The 23,021-nt window shown below is 44.2% G+C and overlaps 1 protein-coding gene and 1 pseudogene across 2 annotated transcripts in view; both read left to right on the top strand.

Annotated features, from left to right (window-relative positions):
* The window catches only part of FOXO3 (forkhead box O3), a 115,153-nt gene that overhangs the window by 51,323 nt on the left and 40,809 nt on the right, over nt 1-23,021 (top strand). The gene's annotated exons all lie outside the window — the stretch shown is intronic.
* Nucleotides 19,414-19,522, top strand: LOC132237880 (U4 spliceosomal RNA; annotated as a pseudogene).

Below are 23,021 nucleotides of genomic sequence, written 5' to 3'. Positions count from 1 at the left end.
CCATTAGCAGTCACTCCCCATTCTGTCTCACTTATCTGCAGCCCAGGCAACCACTAATCTCTCTTGTCTCTAAAGATTTGGCTATTTAGGACACTTCATATAATGCAATCATATAGTACAGTATCAGTATAATTTCAGAACATTTTCATCACCACACAAAGAAACTTTGTACCCATTAGTAGTCACTCCGCATTGTGTCTCATCTCCAGCCAGGCAACCACTAATCTCTCTGTCTCTAAAGATTTGGCAATATTTAGGACACTTCATGTAAATGAAATAATATAGTATGGGGTCTTTTGTGACTATTTTCTTTCGCTTAGCATAACGTTTCCAAGGTTCATCCAGGTGGTAGCATGTATCAGTGCTTCACTCCTTTTTATTGCTGAATAATATTCCATTACATGGATATACCACATGTTAATCATTCATAAGTTGATGGACATTTGGATTGCTTTTACTTTTTGGCTATTATGAGTACAACTGGTAGGAATATTTGTGTACAGGTTTTTGTGTGGACATATATTTTCATTTCTTTTGGGGATTCTGCCTATATATCAAAGACATAGTACCTTATACTTTCTAACCTAAGTCCCTGAATAATGTCACTTCATTACCATGTTGATGAGAGGTGGTAAGAACTTAACTCTTGTTTATATCAATTAGCCTGTGGTAAAATTGGTTTCATTATATGTCCTTTAGCTTAAAGCCACAGATCCTTTGGACGGCATTAAGAGAAGACCTACTATAGCTAGGAGGAATTGCTGGGTCATATTATAACTTTGAGTTTAACCATTTGAGGAACTGCCAAACTTTTCCAAAGAAGCTACACCAGTTTACTAACTTGTTTAATGCCCTTGTTTGCTAATTGTTTGTCATTTGCGCATCTGTTTCTATGGATTGATTTTTTTCCTCCCGGTGATGGGTTATTTTTTTACTTTGCATTCCCGATAATTTTTGCTTGGGTGCCAGACACGCATTGTTCGGTGCTAGGTTTTGTTGTATTTCTTTAAATAGTGCTGGACTTCGTTCCGGCGTGCAGTTAAGGTACTGGGACTTAGTTGTGTCATTTTGAAGCTAGCTTTTAGGCTTTGTTAGGGTGGGTCCAAAGCAGCCTTTAGTTTAGGGATGACTGGGCTTTAATACTAAGGTGATAGCTTTCTGAGGATTTTAATCTGATGCCATGTGTATTACGAATTATTTCCACTTTTGCCTCTGGAAGCATGAACTATTACCCGCCCTGTGTGAACTCTGGGACTTCTTAGACAAACTGTTTTCTGGTGCGTCTCTCCCTGACTTTAGGTAGTCTCCTCTCACACAGATCAGAACTCAAGCCAAGGCTCTCGGGGACCACTGGGGTCCCCCTCCTCCCAGGTGTGCTGCCCTGCCAATACTTGGCCCCCTGAATACTGATCTCTGTCTCTTCAAGTCAGTGTGACTGCTGAGTTCGCCCTTCTCCATGCTGTGGGTTGGAAACTGACTCCTGGCAGTGAGTTCAGGGACTTACAGGGATTGCCTCATTTGTTTCACTCTTCTCAGGAATTACGTCCTGTGCTGCCTTATTGTCCAATATTTGAAAAACAGTAGTTGCTTTATATATTCTGTCCAGTTTTCGATTAGACCTGGAATCCATGATAAATGTGATGTCAGTGTCAAAATCTCTGACTATATTAACTGTTTAAAGCAGAACCTGTTGTGGGGGGTGGGGATGGGGGTGAGGGGGGTTTGTGTAACTGTGGGGCCAAGGCAGAAAGCCTGCCTATAAAGCACAGACATGGTGCCTTTTCTTTCCAACCGAGGATGCTTGTGATTTGAAGAAGAGAGGCCCTGAATTGTCAATATGCTAGCCATTGTTTGAGTAATTGCTCCTTTTAGTCATTCAAATAATATTTATTAAATACCCACTGAGTACTTGGTGCTCTGCTATGCATTACTTCTCCTTATTCCTACTTCTTAGCAGTTGGAGTATGCCAAACCAGTGAAATAAATAATTTTCATGTTCTGGTTACCAGTTGGATTCTTGGGATGTGTCTCCTAAGCTTTGACATTCAGAAACTGGAAGTGGAATATAGTATATTCTCAGCTGCAAAGTTGATCTCATTCCCTTACTGGCCATCTGTTTGTATCCAAGAATAACAAAAATTTCATAGCCATATCTGTATTATTTAATTATTTAAAATAATGAATGGGCTGGACCATGCTTGTCCCACTTTTGAAAAAATTCCTCCCATAGGCTGTGGCTAATACCTCTGATTAGGAATAAAGACCAGACCTACATAAGCATATGTTGTATTACTGTATATGAAGTCATGAGGCTATGATTAATGGCCCTTAAGAATTTTAATGTGGCGTGTCTTACTCCTAAATCTCAGTTAAGCTTGGTTGCAAAGCCTGACAAATGAGTCTTTCGTGCATGCCAAGCTAAGACATGTCGCCACCTTCGTGGGGCCTCATTTCCTAAACCTGCCTGGGTTCCTTACAGGTTAAATTACAGGAGCAAGTTTGCTAGGAGTAATAGGGAATTTGCACAGGTCATTCTTAGAGCAGAATAGTTCAGTAGCATTCCTTGCCTTAGAGCCTAGTTCATTTCCTAAACCAGTTCTAACAGTGCCCCCTGTAAGACTTTGACATTAGTTAAATCCTTTCATTATATTTGGGGGGGTTAGAAAATCGGACCATGTTTGCATCCAGGAGCCCAGGAATACACAGTATCATCGACTGATTCCTGACTTAGAGGCCTCACATGGTTTCGTGCTGCCTTTTGGTTTGTTTTTATGTTTGTAACATTTTTCCTTAATACATTGAACAGTACATAATTTTTTGTCTGTGGTTTTCCTCACACAGGAGGGAGGCAGTTTCTTTAGGAGGAAAATATGTGGTGGTAAGTGGCCTCAGTTTATTCCATGTGGGATGTAGACATTTTCCCTGAAAATGGAAGTTACTAGCTCTTTGCAGACAGGCCACTCTGTTTTTCCCATAGTCCTTTGCAGATGGAAGGGGCTGTGCATGTTTGAAGGCATCATGCTTTCCTGGTGGAATTGGGACCATTTGGATTAAGAAGTCATGTTTCCGAGTCTGAGGATGAGAACACCAAGTTGTTACTTATTTTGGAAAGAACTAATCATTTGTTTATAGTAAGAATTTTATTTTCCAACAGCTGCTTTTGTTGGCACCTTCTTCCTAAAGATTTCAAGTTGTAGTCTTAGATCTGGGGTGGGAGTAGAGAAGAAAAAATTAATATTGTTAATGTTTTACTTGATAAAAGTTGTTTTATTTGAAAGGGGGCCTGTCTGGTATCTTTGTTGTTTGGTGTTTTATTACTGACACTTGGAAAATGATTCTCTCTTTGTGCCCTTGGCCTCTCAGAATATCCAGAATGTAGGCACTTTTAAAATGTTTGAATGAAGGACATGACCAAAACATTTTAAAATTATTATACCATGTCTTACTAAGATCATGTCTTGTGTATACTCTCATTTCTAAAAAGAGTTTTGTGGACAGTTATTATTTCAGTTGTTCAAGTTGGATAATTTTGTTGGATGGAGAACCTATGTTCTTATGAAATTGGAGTTTATGAAATAAGATCAGAAAAAAATAGAATGTGTAATTGGGCACATCCTGTACTGCTTTGTGAATCACCAAACCAGTGTAATCACCATTAGGCACTTTGGAAACCAGACTTGCATGTCCTTGCTCTGCCTGAAAAGCTAGGAGTCGCCCCTGATGGCAAGTCATCGGGGTGACACCAGGAGCCCCCCGCTCATGTGAGTGAGCCGGCTGCCTGCTGACTGCTTGTATGAGTCACAAAGGCATCCGGTGCCATCGAGCCAAACCAGGGCTTTCTTTGGTCATTTTAAGGAGTCATGTTGAAAATACAATTGATAAGGTAACATCCAGAAGAAAGAATTAAGTATACGTGTGGTGCGTGATATACCTCAGCTATTGTAGTGAATAATTGTTGGAATAAATCTCTCACTACCTTGGCCAATTTCTCTTCAGTACAAACCCACTTTGGAAGGAGTAAATGGGTCATTGGAATAAACACGTTGAAACATTTTGAAAAAGTGAAATCCAAATGTAGGCCCAAATTCGGTGTTCACATCCTCCTGACCTTGTAATGTGTAAAAGCCTTTTATGTGTTCTTAAAATGTTATGCAGGGGGAGGTGTGTGTGGCCATTTTCTGGGAAGTGGGTGCATAGATGGCATCAGTGGACTTTCAGAGGAGTCATGTCTCCACAAGATGAAGAAGGTTCACTGACCTAGGGATGGGTATGGTGGTAGAAAGCAAACTGAAGTTTTAAACCCAATAGGAAGGGTGATACTTACCCTTGGAAGAAAAAGGAGTATCTATTGGCCTTCATTTGTGCCTGTCTGAAGCACCCCACTCACTGCAGCCTCAAATCCTTTAAAGGGAAGACTTTGATTTCCCTTGTGGGCAGTAGTATTTCAATAGCTGGTTAGGCTGCTGGGTAACACGGAGCTAATTTTTAAAGAACTTTTTGCCTTGGAAACACTTTTTCTTCCCCTTCGCCAGCCCCAGTCTTTAGCTTTCTGTTGAGACTCTCGGCAGTCCCCCAACTCCCTGAACTCTAGCCCTTTCACACTCCTGCAGTGTTGTCTTCAGCACAGCATTGCACAGTGGTTAAAAATGAGTTTGGATTTGAATCCAAGTTCCATTATCAGCTGTATGACTTTGGGCAAGTCACCTAGTCTCTTTGAACCTCAGTTTTGTTGTGTGTGTGTGTGTGTGTGTGTGTGTGTGTTTTTTTTTTTTTTTTTTTCAGCTGTAGAATGGGGATGGTAATACTTATATTATAGGGTTGTTGAAAGGATTAAAGAGGTAATAGTTATAAAGTGCTTTGCATAGAGCTTGGCACATTATAAGCTTCCAGTAAATCTTAGCTGCTGCTATTAGATGGTGAGGGTGTTGATGAATGTGCAATTAACCTTTTCTTTTCCCAGCGTGATTGATTGTCAGCAGCCTGAGGGCAGGAATCATGTTTTATTCTTTTGTGTATCATCTAGACCTCCTAGAACAGCTGTGGGCAAACTACGGCCCACGGGCTGGATCTGGCCCGTTTGAAATGAATAAAATTAAAAAAAAAAAAGACCGTACCCTTTTATGTAATGACTAGGGGCCCGGTGCACGAAATTCGTGCACTGGGTGTGTGTGGGGGGGAGTGTCCCTCAGCCCAGCCTGCCCCCTCTCACATACTGGGAGCCCTCAGGCATTGACCCCCATCACCCTCCAATCGCAGGATCGGCCCCTTGCCCAGGCCTGACGCCTCTGGCTGAGGCGTCCGGCCCGGGCAGCGGGGACCCACAGCTGCAGCGGCCCCGCGATCGTGGGCTCTGCTTTAGGCCCAGGCAAGGGACCCCTAGCTCCCAGGACTGCCAGCTTCGACTGTGCCCAGCTCCCATCGCTGGCTCCACCCCTACTTCCTGCTATCACTGGCCAGGGCAGCAAAGGCGCCTGATTCTCCGATCATGGCTGGGGGGCAGGGCAAAGGCGGCCCCAGGGCCGCCTTTGCCCTGCCCCCCCAGCTCTTAGCTCCCCCCTGGGTTTCCAATCACTGTCAGTGGCAGGGGGCTTCTTCCTGCTTTCCCTTTCGCCTCCCTGCATTGTGCCTACGTATGCAAATTAACTGCCATCTTGTTGGCAGTTAATTTGCATATAGCCCTGATTAGCCAATGAAAAGGGTAGCTCGTACGCCAATTACCATTTTTCTCTTTTATTAGTGTTGATGTTTACTTTGAATTTATATTAGTTCACACAAACACTCCATCCATGCTTTTGTTCCGGCCCTCCGGTCCAGTTTAAGAACCCATTGTGGCCCTCAAGTCAAAAAGTTTGCCCACCCCTGTCCTAGAATGATATTATTGGTTGCTTTTCTCAGTGTGGGTCCAAGTGTCTGTGGGGCCACCAACAGAATCACTCCACACCATACATAGGTTTGTGTCTCACCTGCTGCAGTTTTTCTATGAGGGGCACCGAGGTGCTTGTCAAGTGCTTCTAGAGACAGACTTTAGTCAAAAATGCTGGAATTTTAGGCTCAGTTCATTGGCCAAGTCCAGTTTGACCTTTCAGTCATGGGTGTTTGGTGAGGTTCAGTCTTTCTAAGATTCTGTAGGTTTTTTACAGGATCAAGTCTGTATTTGTTGGATAATACAGACTTGAAGTTGGTTCTGTTCCCTTGTAAATAGGGGGAAAGGCATCTTCAAGTCCTGTGCTGTGAATGGTGCGTCAGCTGTTTCTTCTTGAAGTGTGTTTCCTACTGGCAGCATTCTCCATCCCCCTCCCATCCCCCATCCCCACCTCAGCCCTCAGCCCTGCCACCAAGCCTGAGCTCTTGCAGGGTAATCATATCCTTATCTGGCTGTATACCTCTCGGAGCAAAGATTAATTCACACCAAAGAGTTGAGTAGCTTGTGGCAGTCCATGTCTGTCTTCTCCCTCTAAAAATATTGAAATTTATAAAGAGAGTATGCAGAGGTGATACCTTAAGCCAGTGGTTCTCAACATGGATGGGGCTGAGTGCGCACAGGTCACTCCTGGGGAGCGGCTACTGCAGTCTAGTGGGTGGAGGCCAGGGGTGCTTCTAAGTCTACTCTACTGCACAGGACAGTGACCACAGAGAACTACCCAGCTCAAATGTCAGGAGTGCCAAGGCTGGTAAACCTTACCTGAAGCCTGAGAGGGATGCAAGCCCTCTTGTAACTTGTGGGGGAGAAAATTGAGGTCTTTATCTCCCCTAAGTCCAGCCCCTTGTGTGCTTGCCAGGGAGGCAGTGCCTCTGGGAGGGTGTGCTGGTTACAGTTCCCCTGAATTCGGCCTCAGGTCTCATGCAGTCATGCTTCTGTGGTCGTGGGGATGGCTGTGGTCCTGATGCCACTGAGGAGTAAGCTGTGTGGAGAGTTGGGAAGAAAGAGGCAGAGGCATTTGGAACTGAGAAATGGTTATAGAGAGCCAGGGAGAGTGGGAGCTTTCTGTCTTGAGATTTGCTTTTGTACATGAGAGTTCACTTGAATCAGCTCGGAGAAGGAAACTGGGTCTTGTCCATATAATTTCCACTTGAGATCAAATCAGAGCAAAGAGCTCCTGCCTGTGGAGAATTACTGAGGATCTGTTTGAGTTTAGATGTTCTTCCCCCACTCATTTTTGGGGGTGTTTTTGTTTTTCAGCATCTTTTTAAAAACAAATCCTCACCCAAGGAGATAGCTTCATTGATTTTATAGAGAGAAGGGGGGGGCGGGGGAGAGAGAGAGAGAGAGACCTATCAGTTACCTCCCAAACACACCCCGCGTTTGATCCTGAGTTTGGGAATCAAACTTGCAAGCTAGGTATGTGCCCGACTGGGAATTGAACATGCAACCTTTTAGTGCATGAGACAATGCTACAACCAACTGAGCCACACAGCCAGGACTGTTTTTCAGCACCTCTGTTCCCCTTCCTTTACCTTCCCAGTTTTTTCCCTGGCCTTCCTTCTCCCCACAAGCAGAGACACTGAGGGACTTCTGCTCCTCTAGGGAAGGAGCCAGTACGCGTGGCAACAGCAGCATTCTTACTGGACTGCTTGTCCCTGTTGCTGTGATAATCCTACACGTCCAGTTCCCGCAGCTCTCACGTGGACTCGGTTGCCCTACTCACTTACTTGAGCAGGGCTGGCAGCAGCGCCAGCAGCAGGCATAGATGAAGTGACTCATTTTGCATGATGTCTGTCGGCCCAGCCCTGTGTGCTGTGTCCCCCATTCAGGCATTCTGACAGAAACTTGCTTCTCTTGAGTTCTAGAATCACGTGTAAAAGTGACTTAAAAAAGAAAAGTCCCTATTCCCTTCCTGAGCTACAGTGGAGGCAGCAGGCACTTCCAGGACACGGGAGAGGCCGAAAAGGAGGCCTGAGCCCGGGCAGGTGCTGGGTGCCTCTGCTTTGTGGCTCAGTGCCCTTTCTCATCCTGGACATGTCATAAGACGGAAGCATGCCTCAGAGCCTACCAGAATCTGCTGGTGGTTTCCAGCGTCTGGTTTGGGGAGAAGTCGGTGGTGCCCCCAGGCAGCCCTCAGCTGAAGGCTCAGGGCAGACACCCCGCGCCTCACCGCTGAGCTTAGATGAGGGCTTCCTTCCAGGATTTCTGGGTCACTGGTGAGTGTGGGTGGGATTGTAGGCTGTTTTGTGGGCGAGGGGAAGATACTTGTGGCAGGTAGGCTTTTGTGAACCCACCTGCACATGTAAATCTCTCCTTAATGTCTCACCTCCTCAGTTTGGGTGGAGAACTTGCCACCTCCAGGTTCCTCCCTGGAGACAGCTAAGGGCTGTCTCAGGTTTGGGCCAAACACCGGCTCAGCCCCATTGTGCATCCCTGGGCCTGGGCCTCAGCTGTGGAAAAGCTTGTTTTTTTCCCCGGGCAGGCCTAGTCAGACTTTTGTTCCTGGGTATTTATTGCCTTTTTTTTTTTTTAATGTCGTTACTGTATGAAATCACATGGCCTCTTTCCGGAAAGACAAAGGAATCTATCCGTCCAAGCCACCCGACTTTGTAGAGAATACAGTTGTAACAAAGTTATACCTGTTTGTGCGGGTCATTAAGGAGTAAATAATCTCAACTACGAAAATGAAGTGGGAAGGAAGGAAATTCAGGTCTCAGGCTGTGGGTTCATAAACTGGACTTAAGAAACGTCTTCCTCCTTTCATGGTGCGAGCTTTCTTAGTGTTTTCTTCTTTAAGAACAGTTGATACAAGTGTTTTCTCCTTTCAGGTAAAAAAATAGAGAACCATCTACAAGTTGTGTTGGTTTGTCCAATGGAATTAGAAGTAATGCAGAAATTTGTATTCCTCAGTGAAAATATGGCAGGTAGGAGTCATGTGCCACCAAGATCCTGAAATCTGGATTGTATGTACACTGTGACAGAGCATGGTAAGGTAGTGTTGGGGCAACAGGGACAAGGAGATTGTATTCTCCCCATGAACCTGTTGGATATTTTGGGGATGTTCTGAAGGAGGAGTCCTTTCAGGCTTGGAGAACTGTGTGTACCCTGGGTTTCCTAAGGACTAAGGGCTTCTCTTGTGAATGAGCCCCAGGCCTAGAAGCCCATGGATGATGAAGTTTAGGGTGTATCTTCTTTCCTTACTCCGATGAGGCATTTCTTAGGATAGACTCATAGTAAGGGAATAAAATTTTTAAAAATCTATTTGTTTATTCTAGAAAGATACGGCTCTTTGTGCACAAATCCAAGGAAGTACAGTGAGGATTAGGTTTTATAGTTATATTTCAAAATGAGAAGGGAGCAATTATCAAATTTATCAGACAAGTAGGTTGCATGGTTAATAAATGGCAGCAGAAATAAAGCCATGGGTCCAGGATGAGGGCACTCTTTAGAAAAGATTATTTGTAGTTATAGGGCACACCTCGTATGTGGGCTTGGAAATACTTAAAATTGTCACTTTGTGTTTTTTGTTGTTATTAATCCTCACCCAAGGATATTTTTCCCATTGATTTTTAGAGAGAATGAAAGCGAGGAGGGGAGACAGATAGAGAAACATCTATGTGAGAGACACTTTGATTGGTTGCCCTGACGGGGGCCAAGGATCGAGCCTGCAACCGAAGTATGTGCCCTTGACCGGAATCAAACATGCCACTCTTCAGTCCGCGGGCTGATGCTCTAACCACTGAGCAAACCAGCTAGGGTGTTGCTTCATTTTTGAAGGGAATGATCAAAATGTAAAAAGTTAAAGTTGGTACTGCATTCGGTGAAACTTTAGATGTGTTTTATATTTCTCAAAATAAGCTTTTTTCTTCTATGCATAGAAGTGGAGGTCAAAGAAATCACAAGTGCATCCTCCACAGAGTGGAAATGGGTACTGGAGTTTCCCTTGTATCTAATTATGCTTGTAGTTACTTGACATTTTACAGACTCAGTGAAAAGTTTATTCACTGAACACATGCCGTGTGCACAGGATTAAACAGTTTATCTGGTAATTGCTATAGTTTAAGCAGGAGTATGGATAAAACTATATACAGTGAACTAGCTTATATGTGCAGTTATGGCTTGCTTAATAATTGTTATTTAATTTCCTGGGAAAACTTGAGTTTCTTAACATTTCCATGCTTCTTCTTAGTGAGTTTGCTCAATTGTTTAATCTTAAAATATGATTGAAGCAATAATTTTGTTAGATTATTATGTGAGAGATCTCCCCTTTTGTATAGTCCTAACAATTAATTTCATTCTCTAGGTCTATTGATGTGAACTAGTGAAGATCCTAGGTTGCTAATAGGACCACAGTTAAAAGGGCATTTGTGTGGTTGGTATGAGATACTTGTCTTCATTGTATTAATCATTTGCACTAACCAATAAGTTTTAAGTTCTTTTTTTAATTGATTGATTTTAAAGAGAGAAGAAGGGAGAGAAACATTGATATGTTGTTCCACTTACTTATGCATTCATTGGTTGATTCCTGTATGTGCCCTGACCGAGGATCAAACCCGCAATCATGGTGTATTGGAAGGATGCTCTAACCAACTGAGCAACCCGGCCAGGGCATATTTTAAGTTCTAAATATAGGATGGTAAAATACAGGATATATAAAATGCTGAAAAGATTTATTTCTCTGAAAGTAAAGAAATCCTTCTCTGGGAAGCTGTGGTGAGAAGGATTCTACGCTGTACTGCCTGCGTCAGGTTCTCTGGCAAGACCTTCACAGCTTGGTGTCCTGGAGGATAATGCAACTTGGGGTGAGAAGGCTGGGACCCCGCTCCACCTTGCCACCTGCCAGCCGTGAGGTCTTGGGTGAGCGAGCATCTTTGTCAGCACCCATTTACCTTATCTTTCAGATAGAAATAGTATTGCTGTGTGCTGGGTTGCTTAAATGAGATGATGGGACGCTGAGGTGGTGGGGCCTCCCCTGTCATATGTGCTCAGTATGTTAGGGTTCCTTTCCCTGCCTCTTACCTCCTGGGAAGGGAGGCCAGAGCGAATTGACTTCGAATTGTGTCTAAGTTCAGCTGGTGTGTTGCATAACCTTGGTTATCTGCCTTTCCTTTCAGTTCTTCCTTGGGCGACAGCCGGTTAAAAGCGGATGGGGCTAGGGTAGCGGAGAGGAAGCTGCTCGGAGCAGGCTTGGAGGAGAGGAGGTAGCCTGCGTCTGTTCAGTGTCAGAGCACACTTCCGTATGACCCTGGGCATCCAGTGTCCGTTACGCCCAGCGCACTCTTTAAAGATGGCTAACATTTCAGTGTTTTGGCATTGAAAAGTAAGCGTTAGTTATTTGAAAAATTTCACTTATGCGTAACCCCCTTATTTTTCTGTGGTACAGGACAGGTAAGGTATATCAGTTGGCCTGGGTAGAATTTAAATCGGTGTTAACAGTGTAATCTCTGAGGATGCTAGCTTTCTTTCCTGAGGTGTCAGCCCAGGTACTTAACGGCACCTCCTTCTGGCAATTTCCTGGAATATCTGTCACTACGTTCAGGCACATCTCATATTTTAATCCGTGTTCCTAGGTTATTTAATGACTTGAGCACATATATCAGAGATAGACAGGCGGGCCATTGATTTTTGAGATAAAGAACAACTATATAGCCAGGGAGGGAATGACACAATCAGTTTATAAGTTAGAGTGGTTCAGGGTTATCTGCTTTCTCAGATTTTGTTGTTCTTAGGAATCATTGATTTCATGGATTTAAAAACAAAAAACAAACAACTACCTTCACCTTTCTGCATATTTCAAAGTGAATGTCCTGTGAGGATAATCTTGCTTTCTTTAATCTGGAATTTTTTGTTCCCCAACTGGACATTCTAGTATTTTGATTAGGATTTTAGGTGATTTTTAAAGTCTGTATACTCTGACAGAACTCACTGTCAGCCAGATATACTTAAAATGAGGGGTATCTCTGAAGGTTTCACAGCGGAGGTGGCATGAGGGCAAAGACTGTGCATCTCTAGTTCACCCTGTAATTCTGGACCCTAACAGAGAGCCTGGTGTATGGTGGGTTCTCCAGACATAAGCGTTGTCCAAAGAGTAAATGACTGAGCAGCAGGAAGGCCAGGTAGAGAGGGGAACAGGTCTGCCAAAAGGTGTGTTCTGTAGACTCGTCTATAGCCTGTGAGAGGCCTTGAACGTCAGGCCAGAGGTGTGTTCTATGCACAGCAGGACGGGTGGTTGGTAGATGCCCCTGTGCATGCTGACATGCTGATTGCTGGTGGCACTCCTGGGTCTAGCCAGAAGGAGGGCTCTGAGCTCTTGTGGACATAAGGCAGGGGAATGGAGCAGGACGTGGCAGCCCAGTTGCTTTGAGTTGCTCTCTGGAGTATTGGAATCCGGTCTTTGTGTTAGACCATTGTCAGCATGTCCCAGCCTGCCTTCACAGATCCCCAAAGTGGACACAGACAGGCTGGCCAGGGGTCTTTGGGGTTGAGGGGTGGGAGGACCTGGAATGCGTGTCAGGGCAGTGGAGCTGCGAGATGCTCCAGCAGTCAGGTCCCTCCATGGGTTGCACCAGACTCAGCTATTCACTGACAACTCTGTCGTGGCTGGATCTCGATACTGATCGCTGAGTGGGGTACGGAAAGTGCTCCCTTTCTTCCTAGAGCTTGCAGCCTTGTTGAAAAATAACAGCCAAAACAAACAAACAAACAAAACAGACTAAAACCCCAGGAGAATATTTGCAGTATCGCTCCAGGACTGAGAGCACAGGTGTTGGAGCCTGAGTGCCTAGGTTTAAAGGAGGGGGTAGGTGGGTGGGTGGGAAGAGATTAACCAAAGAACTTATATGCATACATGCATAACCCATGGACACAGACCATAGTGTGGTGAAGGCTTGGGGGTTGGGGCGGGGGGGACAGGCTAGAAGGAGTCAATGGGGGTGGGGGGAGAGGGTACACCTGTATTACTTACAACAAAAAAGATAAAATTTTTAAAAATACTTGCTCTTTTACTTACCAGCTGCATGACCTGGGCTAGTGCTTAATGACAACCTCTCTCAGTTTGGTCATCTGGTGATAGTATCACCTATCTACGTCATAGAGCTGTTGGGAGGATTAAATGAGTCAATATATGCACACCTAAAGTGCTAAGAGTGGAGTTTGGCACCAGTAAGTGCTATAATTACTTGGGAGGTAGAGTCCCTAAGCCTCAGTTTCCTCTTCATAATGAGAACTTCGCAGGATTAAGAAGGTGGTGAGACATGCCTGCAAAGCATCTAGCACAGAGCCTGGCAGGTGCTCAGGATAATAACCATTGTCATTCTTATCACTTGGTCCTGCCCCTTGGTGTAATTCCCTCTGTGAACTCTTCTCCCTCCTCCCGAGCAAGAGCTTGAAGTCTCTGGCTTGTGCATAACTAAGGTAATGCATGAGCTCAGCAGGGGCTTCCTGATGGCGAATCCACAGTAACCCACTTGCTTTCTCGGTCTTTTCCCCCCACATGAGAAGAACTAGCAGGGCCAGGACCTTGTGTCCTTTGAGAGGAATGTCACCCCAGGGGTCAGGGGAAGTGTGTGTGTGTGTGTGTGTGTGTGTGTGTGTGTGTGTGTGTTTCACCGTGGAGTTGTGTTCTGGAGTTGTGTTGCTCGGTGCATGACTTCTCCAGGCTCATGTGCTTCATCCAGGACATGAGTGGGGACAGGTAAGAGGACGGAGGCTCCATCAGGTTCTCAGCAGGTTCCCTGGTGTTGAAAGAGTTTAAACCCACACTATCAGCCAGTCATAATTAGGAAGAAGTGGGACAGCACCTGGGACGGGGTGGGGAGGACACCTCTTTCCTCCCCCACTAGGCAGTGGCAGGCAAAGGCAAAGGGGAGGAACTATGGGTGGGTAAAAGGTTTTTGCACAGCGAGTGCGGGTGGTCTTCTGATCTCTAGGGGGCCTTTGAACTTCTGGAGCTGGTTTGGAGGCATGGAGGATCCTTTTTGTCTAAGGTTGTGTCATGGTTTTGAGTTTGGGCCTTAGGGACAGACCTGGGTTTCATTCGGGAACTCCTTGACTTGCTGGCTGAGAACCTTGAGCAAGCACTGTTTCTCATGGTAAAATACCAACTGATTACACTGGGTTTATGCATATTAAGTGCTTAGCATAGTTCGTGGCAAAAAGTATATGAAAACTTACCCATCACTATTGGGGGTGGTAACAGCAGTAATCACCAGCAGTAATCAGGTGCCAAGAAGATAGAAGGGGAAGCAGGCGGCTTCTCCAGGGGCAGAGATAACATTGCCCTCTAGATTTTGAAGGACGCTTCGCAGTAAGACCTTCTCCAGTTCAGTCCTGGAGGGAAGGCAGTAAGGTTGGAGTGAGGGTTGTGTGATCTTCGGTGCCTTCCTGTGGGGGTCTCTTTAGACCTGGGACCCAGTGGAATCGGGCGGGGGAGGGAAGAGCTGCCAGGAGGGAGAGGTTTTGTAGGTGGGATCTGTTCAGAGGGAGGTTTTTGTTTATTGCTCTCCTCTCACCGTTAACCGCGCACTTCGTGCTTGGATAGGATGGCGCTGTGAAGTCAAAGGACAGTAATGTTATAAGCACATACTCTAGCTTTTCAGAAGGGATTAGGAAGCAGTAACAGCTTCAGCTGGGTAATATTTTTGCTTCGTGGTGAAACCTCTCTTTCAGCAGTATTGTTCTATAATCTTAACAGAGATTGCTTTTTTTTCCCCTCCTGACAGGAGACATTAAATAAGTGAAGCATCTGCTCTTTATGTGCTTTTCTCAGGCTTTTTTATGAATAAAGCAGCACTTGTCTTTAGGCACCTTTGATAGGAATTTAGATAACAAACCATGAAAAGAGATCATTCTCACCCCTAAGTCCCTGTGGCCTTGACAGTGAACCCATGATAGAAGGGCTAGACACCCAGACCACCGGGTTGATTTAGAGACATTTTCCTGGTTATATAAATTCTGTACTTCTGGCCCTGAAATAGGAAGAGCCCACCTTAAGCTTTGGGGGTCTCCTTACTACTTCTAAGTCATTCTTGAAGACTTAAAAAATTTTTTTTAACATGACCAATTTTTAAATATTATATTGGTTTAAACTTTTGGCTCTCGATGAGAGAAGATTGCTTCCTCTGATTTGGTCGTAGATGACAGATGGCTACAGGGAAACCTAGGTAGAGAGGAAGGGGAGGGTATAGAAATTGGGGTGGGGTTTGGGGGTGGGGTACAAGTAGGAGTGGGAATCATTGTCATACAAAGAGTGAGAAAGGAATGAAGAGGAGGGAATAGAGGGAAGAGCAGGTTTGAAGACAAAGGGAGAAAGAGGGCAGAAGGGTGAAAATAGGGAACAAGGAACAACCTAGAGAAGATAGAGTGTTAGGCAGGGATGGCCAGAGATGAGGCTGAGACAGAAAGGTGGAAGTGGTTGAATGGGGAGTGTGAGGAGGGTGCATTCGATCTGGGGGAGACAAGTGCCTGAGGGATGCCTCTGGGGCTGTGAGACTTTCAAGGGAATTAGAACATTCTGGGTGTCCAGGGTGACATCTGGAACCTGGTTGAGCTGGGGAGCACTTGGGCATTTGTGTGTCTAATGGGATTACCCGAACTTTTGCGCTTTGGAGCGAGGAGGGAACAGTAGAAGGCAGCTTCGCCTGTCCTTGTATGTTAATTTTTCATTGTCTCGTGACTAAGGGCTATCTTTGTTGGCTCACCTGGTTCTACGTTTCCACCTCCTTTCTCGAAGAGTGCCTCTCTATAACTAACCCAGTGACTCGTTTCACTTTAAGAAGAAGGAAATGCTCTGTTAGACTTTCTCAAATTCTGCGCTCCTTTCTTCCTTTTTCTCCCCTGTTGCCACCAAGGATCATTGTCTTCCTGCTCAAGGATCCCTTGTAAAAAGGCTGTGTTTGTTAGTTAATTGATTAGAATGCATAAAATAATCACGAACTTCAGAATCGTCCTTTATTCCTTTTCTTGGGTAGAGGTTTGTTGGGTTTTTAAAGCATATAGAAGTGCCCAAGCCCATTTATTTTAGACATTTTAATAGCAGTCTTTCTAAAATACATTAAAGTGTACTGCTTTATTATGCTAAATCTGTGAGACTTAGTTTATCATCATGGATATCAATATTTTTTGTCCTCTTCTGGTTTTGAGAAGACAGAAGACTGAGGTAGTTAGGACTGTGGAGATATATACAGGGCTGGGCAAAAGTAAGTTTACAGTTGTTAGTATGGAAAATAATACAGTAATTAATAAATAATCATGCAAGAGTAAACTCTGTTTTATGTACACACGGCTGTAAACCTACTTTTGCCCCACCCTGTATTACGTGTAGGGCGCCTGAGTGTAGTGGTGAGCAAGACCGACTCCTCCCTGCACTGGTGATGCAGACCTGAATGGTGATGCAGACCTCACCCACACATCCATTCGGCCAGTTACACCTTTGCTCTGCAGACACCAAGTTCCTCCATCCATATGCAGTTTTGGGTTTGATTTTTGGGGTGGGGGGCAGGAAGAAAGAGGGTCAAGAGAAGGGCACACAGTGATTTAACTGAAAATAGGATAGTGTGTTGGTCTAGGATTTTTCTACTCTCTAAATGATTATTTTGTCATCTTTAAAAAATACACTTTTCTTGGAGAAGACATTAAATATATTTTCTTGTGGTTTTCTCGGGCTTTTTTAATGAATAAAGTAGCACTTGTCTTCAAGCATCTTTAGATAATAAACGCGTGGAAAGTGTGGTGCTATGCCTACAATGGAGTACCTCCTGACACCCCTCACGCTGCCTGAGTTTCGTCCACTTGGTTCTTGTCAGCATTTCTCTTTCAGAGTTGCTTCCAGGGGCCCAGTCCTTTCTAGCACAGGAAACGTGCCTAAAAGTTAGGACACTGCTTATGGAATTACTATTTATTTCTAGTTATTGCTGTCCTTCCTGGTACAGGAAACATGTCAATGGGTTGCTGAAGAGACTGTGTCTAAGGATGGATGCTGCTTGCAGCATTACTATTTATTACTCATCTGGTAGTATGTAAAACGTTTTGTCCTTAAGCTGATGTGGCTCAGTGATTGAGTGTCAGCCTATGAAGTAGGAGCTCTCGGTTCAATTCCTGGTCAGAGAACATGCCCTGATTGTGTGCGGGAGGCAGCCAGTAAATGGTTTCTCTCTCTCTCTCTCTCTCTCTCTCTCTCTCTCTCTCTCTCTCTCTCTCTCTCTCTTTCTCTCTCTCTCTCTCTCTTCTCTCTTCTCTGAAATCAATAAAAATATATTTTAATAAAAGTTTTGTCCTTATAAAAAATATTTGGTAGAGGTGATCAGAAAAGAAAGCTGATTTTGTTTGCCAAACAAAGCACATGTCTCATTTGGAGGTGTTCTCTGGAGCAGACGCTCCCCAGGTACTGACTGCTGGGCCCCTCCCACCATTGTCAAAGGGCTGGCTTTTGCACACTGTGTCCTCCCATTTTCTCTTTCATCAGTATCTTAAGTGTGAGAATCTATGAACATTTTGTAACTCAAACTACCTCATTGATAAGAATGAGAATGTGGTCAGAGAGGGTTGAAAATATTTGCTTAGCTTACGCATAAAATTACTGTTTGAGCCCCTTAAAACTTAAGAAAAAAAGGCTAACAGAAGAATAGAGTATATATTTTAACAGTTATCAAGATTTTGCCTCATTTACTTTATCTATACTTTTGATTTTTTTTTCTTTAGAGCTTTAGCAATTCCTAGGCATGTTGTTTCACCTCTACACACTTCCGAGTGCCCCCTGCAAAGCTGTAGACATTCTTACATAACCACCGCCCCATTATGACAGCTATATCACCACAGTGTGTTGGTATCATCTAACGTCCAGTTTATAGTAAAAAAAAAATAAAAAAATTTCTAATTGTGTAAAAAAAAAAGTATGTTCTTTTAAAACAGTTGTTTTGTTAAATCAGAATCTGAACATGTGGCCCACACATGGATTTTGGATGTTACGTCTTTTAATCAAGAGCAGTCCCTAGCTCCCCTCCTCCATTCTTTTTTCATGCTGTTGACTTGTTGCAGAAACTGGGATCCGTTTCCGCAGATCGTCCCACATTCTGGATATATCTGTTTTCTTGTGGTGCCATTATCTTGTTCCTTTATCGCCTAAATTTCCCAAACTGGGAATCAGCTCAAGAGGCGTGATTAGATTTAGGTTCAGCCTTTTTAGTTTCGCAGTGCCACGTACTTCACATTGCTTCACACCAGGGGAAGCCTCCTTTATTTAATTAAACTTTATTAGCGAGCACTGAGTTTGGATAAGACACAATACTAGGCACTCTGGGGACTACAGAGGTGAACCTAGCGTGGTCCCAGCTGCCTTCCATTTCTTTTGGTCAGCAGACTGGCCAGCAGTGAGACGGAGGATAAGGAACGTAAAGCCAGGGACCAGGAAGTCAAGAGTTAGCCAGTCAGTAAATACCTGGTATCAAGGGACATCACCCAGGAAGCCTTTGAAATGTTAGCACTCTAAAAAAGTTAGTAAGAAATATCATGCTTTCTCCTATGCAGCAGCAACTATGCTTTTCCTCAACCAGTCCATATCATTCTTTCTTGAGCACCTCCTCTCTCTCCACTGACCCCCAGTGCATTATATTGTCCGAGGTAGGGTACTCTTGCTTTCTGTGCCTTTTTTATTCCACCTGGGTCAGGATAGGACCTGCAGACATTCCTGTAACTTCCCATATCTAGTCACTGAGGCACACAAAAGGCAAGAGAAGTTCATGGTCAAAGAGAACACTTGCGCCATGTCTGAACTGGTGATTCACTGGTGCCAGTGGCTGTGTTTCTCTATCTTCTCCTGCCTGACTCGTGTAAGGTTAGGGCACGGAAACAGTGCAGTGTAAAGACTTCAGCTGTCTGGTGTACACCCGAGTATTTCTTTTCCTCCTTTTGGAGGCATGTTATTGGAGAGGTTTACACTTTATCAAGAATAAAGTTGAAACTTTAAAATTGTGTGTGTGGCCTTTATAAAACTATTTCAAAAACCTATGAAATAATGTTACCATATTACTGATTTTTTTTAAACATAAATGTCTCTTCTCTACCCAATCTCCACCCCTTGCAAATGTTATTTTCCCACAAGAAAATAAAATTTCAGCTAGAGGATGTCCTCTTAACGTTGAGGCTTCATAATTCAAGAACGTAAGCAAAAGTGGAAATTCCTCTGTATATTCAAAATAAAAGGCTCTCTGAGGAATATCTTGTTCACTGCTGTCTTTCAGCATCTAGTACAGTGCTGGTTACTCTGCTCAGTTTTGAATAAATAAAGCGAGATGTTGGGGCAGTCGTATTCACTCTCATTAAGGAATTGCAAGTAAACAATATGGTCATAAGTGAGAAATCCACCTTGGATGAGGATCAGGCACTAGGGGGTGAGGCTGGGGAGTGGCACATAGAAGAGAAGGTTTTATCTTATCTGCTGATGGTTTTCAAGTTGTATGTTTATAAAGTCCATAGCATTTAAGATATACAGTCCAAGCTTTGCACAATGGCAGTATCATGGCCAATGAGGTTTATCCGAGGTGCGATTATTGCTAATATAAAATTTAAAAAGCTGCTGAGTAATTCTGGATTTTGTTCTTAAAAGAGAAATGGCATGTCTTCCTTCAAAGCCAAGTTCTATTATAAACGACCGAAAGTTGTTTTGGACCAAGCTTTGATGTGTTTACTGCATGAAGGTCAAATGCTTAGGTCATTACAATTCTGTGCCCCCCTTTGTGCGTGCAATACAATGAGCTCCTTGATACTATGACACCACCCTCTCAAGATAAAGGAAGGTCACGTGTGTGTGGCATTAAGAGCATGATCTACTCTTTTCTGGTTCCCTGTTAGAAGTGGCTATTGTGGGTCAAGTTGAGGGGGGAGAAGCTGGAGTAATCAATGAATGGCTTTTGTCTACCTATGTACTATTTGTTACTTTCCTTACACAATTTGAATGTGACCTCTTAAAAGGAAAAGCTGAATGTCATAGAGCTAAGAACCAGCTGCCCAGAGCAGTTCACATACAGCCTCCAGTCTGGCTCCATTGCTCGGACTTTATCACATACTTGCTAGTAGAGTTTTGATTGCCTCCAAACATTCATCGAGTCTATGACTTCTTTGCATCCCCCCGGGAACGGGTCCTTTTGCTAAGGAGGCAGTGTGGGTTGTTGTATGTGGGCCCTGGAGCTAGTCCACTGGTGTTCAATATGTAGATATTAGAAGATTGGTCCTGAGGCCGGATGGTGAGTATATGGGGATTTATAATAACACTCGACTTTTGCATATGTTGGAAACTCCACACGGAAGTTTTTTGTTCTGTTTTTTTAAATGAGCAAAAAACGCAATTTGCTTCACTGTAGACAGTTTGGTGCCATTTATATAGTTTTAAAACATTCAAAGATTATTACATATTGTGTGTGTGTGCGTGTATGGATATATATCCTTATGTAGTAAAAATTTTATAGAAGTAATAAATACTAACTTTAAGGTAGTGGTTACCATGAGGAGGGTGAGAGAGAAATGGAATGAGCAGGGGATACACAGGGTATTTCACCTGTATCTGTAGCATTTTATTTCTTTCAAAAAAAAGTTATTTGAAGCAGATATGGCAGGATATTGAGATTGTTAAAATCAAGCAGTGGGTGTTATATTGTGTATAATTTAGTTTTTGTTTGCTTAAAATATATCACAATAGAGCAAGAAGTGTCCTTACATATGCCAGGAGCCGAGCTGCAGAAGGCGAGAGGGGGCCTTCCCTTCCTGTTAGAGATGTGCGTCCTGTCATTCACATGGCGGTGGGGGTGGGTGGGGGGTGGAAACCAGTGGCTGGCCACTCGCACAGCTGCATGATGGGAGGGAAGCCCTGGTGGTCAGGAGAGATGGAAGTAAGGAGGTCAGATTAAGGCAGTTGGCTATGGCACTGTTCTCTGGAACATGCTGACCTATTGCCTCATTAGAAAGTTTGGGCTAAGTCCTGGGGGATGAATCAGTTACAATGACTTGAGTGTTTGCAGGCAACAAGAAAAAGAGAGATTTTGAAAAAGCATCGCTTTTGTGTATAATTTAATAACTGGTTCCCTTGGTAAGACTTCTCAGAAAAAAAGAAAGCTATTGCTCCTCCTGATTGGTTGTCTATGGTCATCTTGTCAGCCTAGGGAGGCAAGCCCTCAGTTTGGGGAGTGAGAAGACCCTTTGTTCTGAGGCCTGGGTTCATGGCCTGCTTCCAAAATGTGACGAGCACCTCCCTGCCTCCCCTCCTGTGTCTGGGGAGGAAGACTCTGAGAGGGCAGTGATCCTAGTGCCCCAGGTTCTGTTCTGTGTGTGACGTGGTGTGTTTACAGATAGTAGAGGTAGTGAGCATGTTCAGTGTGAACATGTGAATGTTAACTTGACCTCTTGGGGAATACAGACGTAAGATGTTCACTTCTTTGAAAATTTTATTCACTGAACCTCTCATCTGATCACTGTTTCCTAGGTGCAAGAGAACTCATTTAACAGAGGGAAAGGATACACTCAACGTGCCTTACAGGCTCAATACAGAGCAAACCCTGTGTTGAGCCCACATGGAGCTGGGGGTCGGGAATGCATGGGGTTAGAGACCGAGCATGGCAGACCCTGCTTTTAGCACTTGTGTGCTGGCGTCCTCAAGTTTGAGGAAGGAGGAGCCTGGAAGCCCAGCCCTTCAACACCATGCTTCCCGGGAAAGGGCCTCCTCCTTTCATGGAGATGGAGGCCTCTAGAGTGTGTGTATTCAGAAGTTTGTGAGGAAGAGGTTTGGAGTGAACTCACTACTCAGAGAGACCGCCCTTTGGCTTGTGCCAGGTGAGAAATCACAGGAAGCTGAGACCGCCCAAACAGGCAGCCCCCAGCCAAGCACTGTCCTCGGGGAGGACGGAAGCCCGCTCCAGGCTTCAGTGACTCCCTGGGAGGGTTGGAGAGGCTACAGGACCAGGGCCGTGGCAGCTCTGCAGCTTCCTCCCAGGCAGTCCCACTGAACTGCCCTATCGCAGCTGTTCTGACTGAGCAGCCCTGGGATGGATGGGAGATCTCAGGCACGCAGGAATGAAGTGGGAGGTTCAGACCTCTGGGTGCTGGGCGAGGTCCTGCTACAGTGCGTTGCCCTTCTAGTTTACAGCGTTATGTCTTCCTTTAATAAAAGTTTTTTTCCCCCAAAGCTGGCAAAAAATAAAATAAATTGAGGTATTAAAAGAACACATATAACTGAGAAGTTATTTTTCTGTCACCTATTTTTGTCTCTCCTAATTGTTTGGCTAGTTTAGCACCACTTGAAAAAATTACATTTAAATAGGATGAGCTCCCCGTGAGTGTGTCCATCAGTAGCTTCTCATGGTGCTGCTGGGTCCAGTGACACAGTAGAACGCCAAGTTAGAACGCCAGAAACCGGCCTAGCAATGAAGCTTTGTCCTGCAGTCCTGCTTCACTTATACCTTGTGATGGATTTTAAAATGTCCACACCCAGCCCTGGGTTCTCCAGAATAGTGGGAGCAAAGCTGGTCAAGAACAGAGCGGTGTAATTAGCCTCTGAGTGTTTGCATGGGTGTATAAAAGTAATATTAGCTGGGTTAAGTCCATATGGGGTTTACTGTGCATATCAAGACCGAGTAAAGAAATAGTTCATTTTTCTGGAGTTGGGGTTCTCTAAGACTGTATTTTCACCAAGAATTTGCTTAGCATTGCTTTCCCCTGAAATCTTCTCTGCACGTGGGAGTCGTAGTATGTCCTTTCCTCTGGTCCTGTTTTTTCTGTCTCCTCGTCAGTAGATTCTTGGTGTCTGTATTAACGTCCCCCCCCCCCCCCCCCTTACTCAGGTTGAATGGTTATGACGTCTGAGTTTCCTGATGTATTTCTAAAGGTAGTCATTTATCAAAAAGAACATCCTGAAATCCTCCTGCGTGTTAATAAAAATTTAATTTGTTAAGCAAATATACATCCAATGTCAAGTCAGTAAAACAGGACAGTAAATTGTTTTCAAATTTGTAAAACAAATAGGAGGGAAAAAATGAAAACAAAATCTATCCAACTGTCAACAATGGCTAAGTTAGGGTGGTTGGAATGAGTAAATTTTTACCCTGTTTTTCACATT

This window comes from Myotis daubentonii, chromosome 6 (assembly GCF_963259705.1).
Source record: "Myotis daubentonii chromosome 6, mMyoDau2.1, whole genome shotgun sequence".
Classification (NCBI taxonomy): domain Eukaryota; kingdom Metazoa; phylum Chordata; class Mammalia; order Chiroptera; family Vespertilionidae; genus Myotis; species Myotis daubentonii.
Note: the sequence above shows the minus strand (reverse complement) of the source record. Positions and strands in the feature narration are given on the sequence as shown.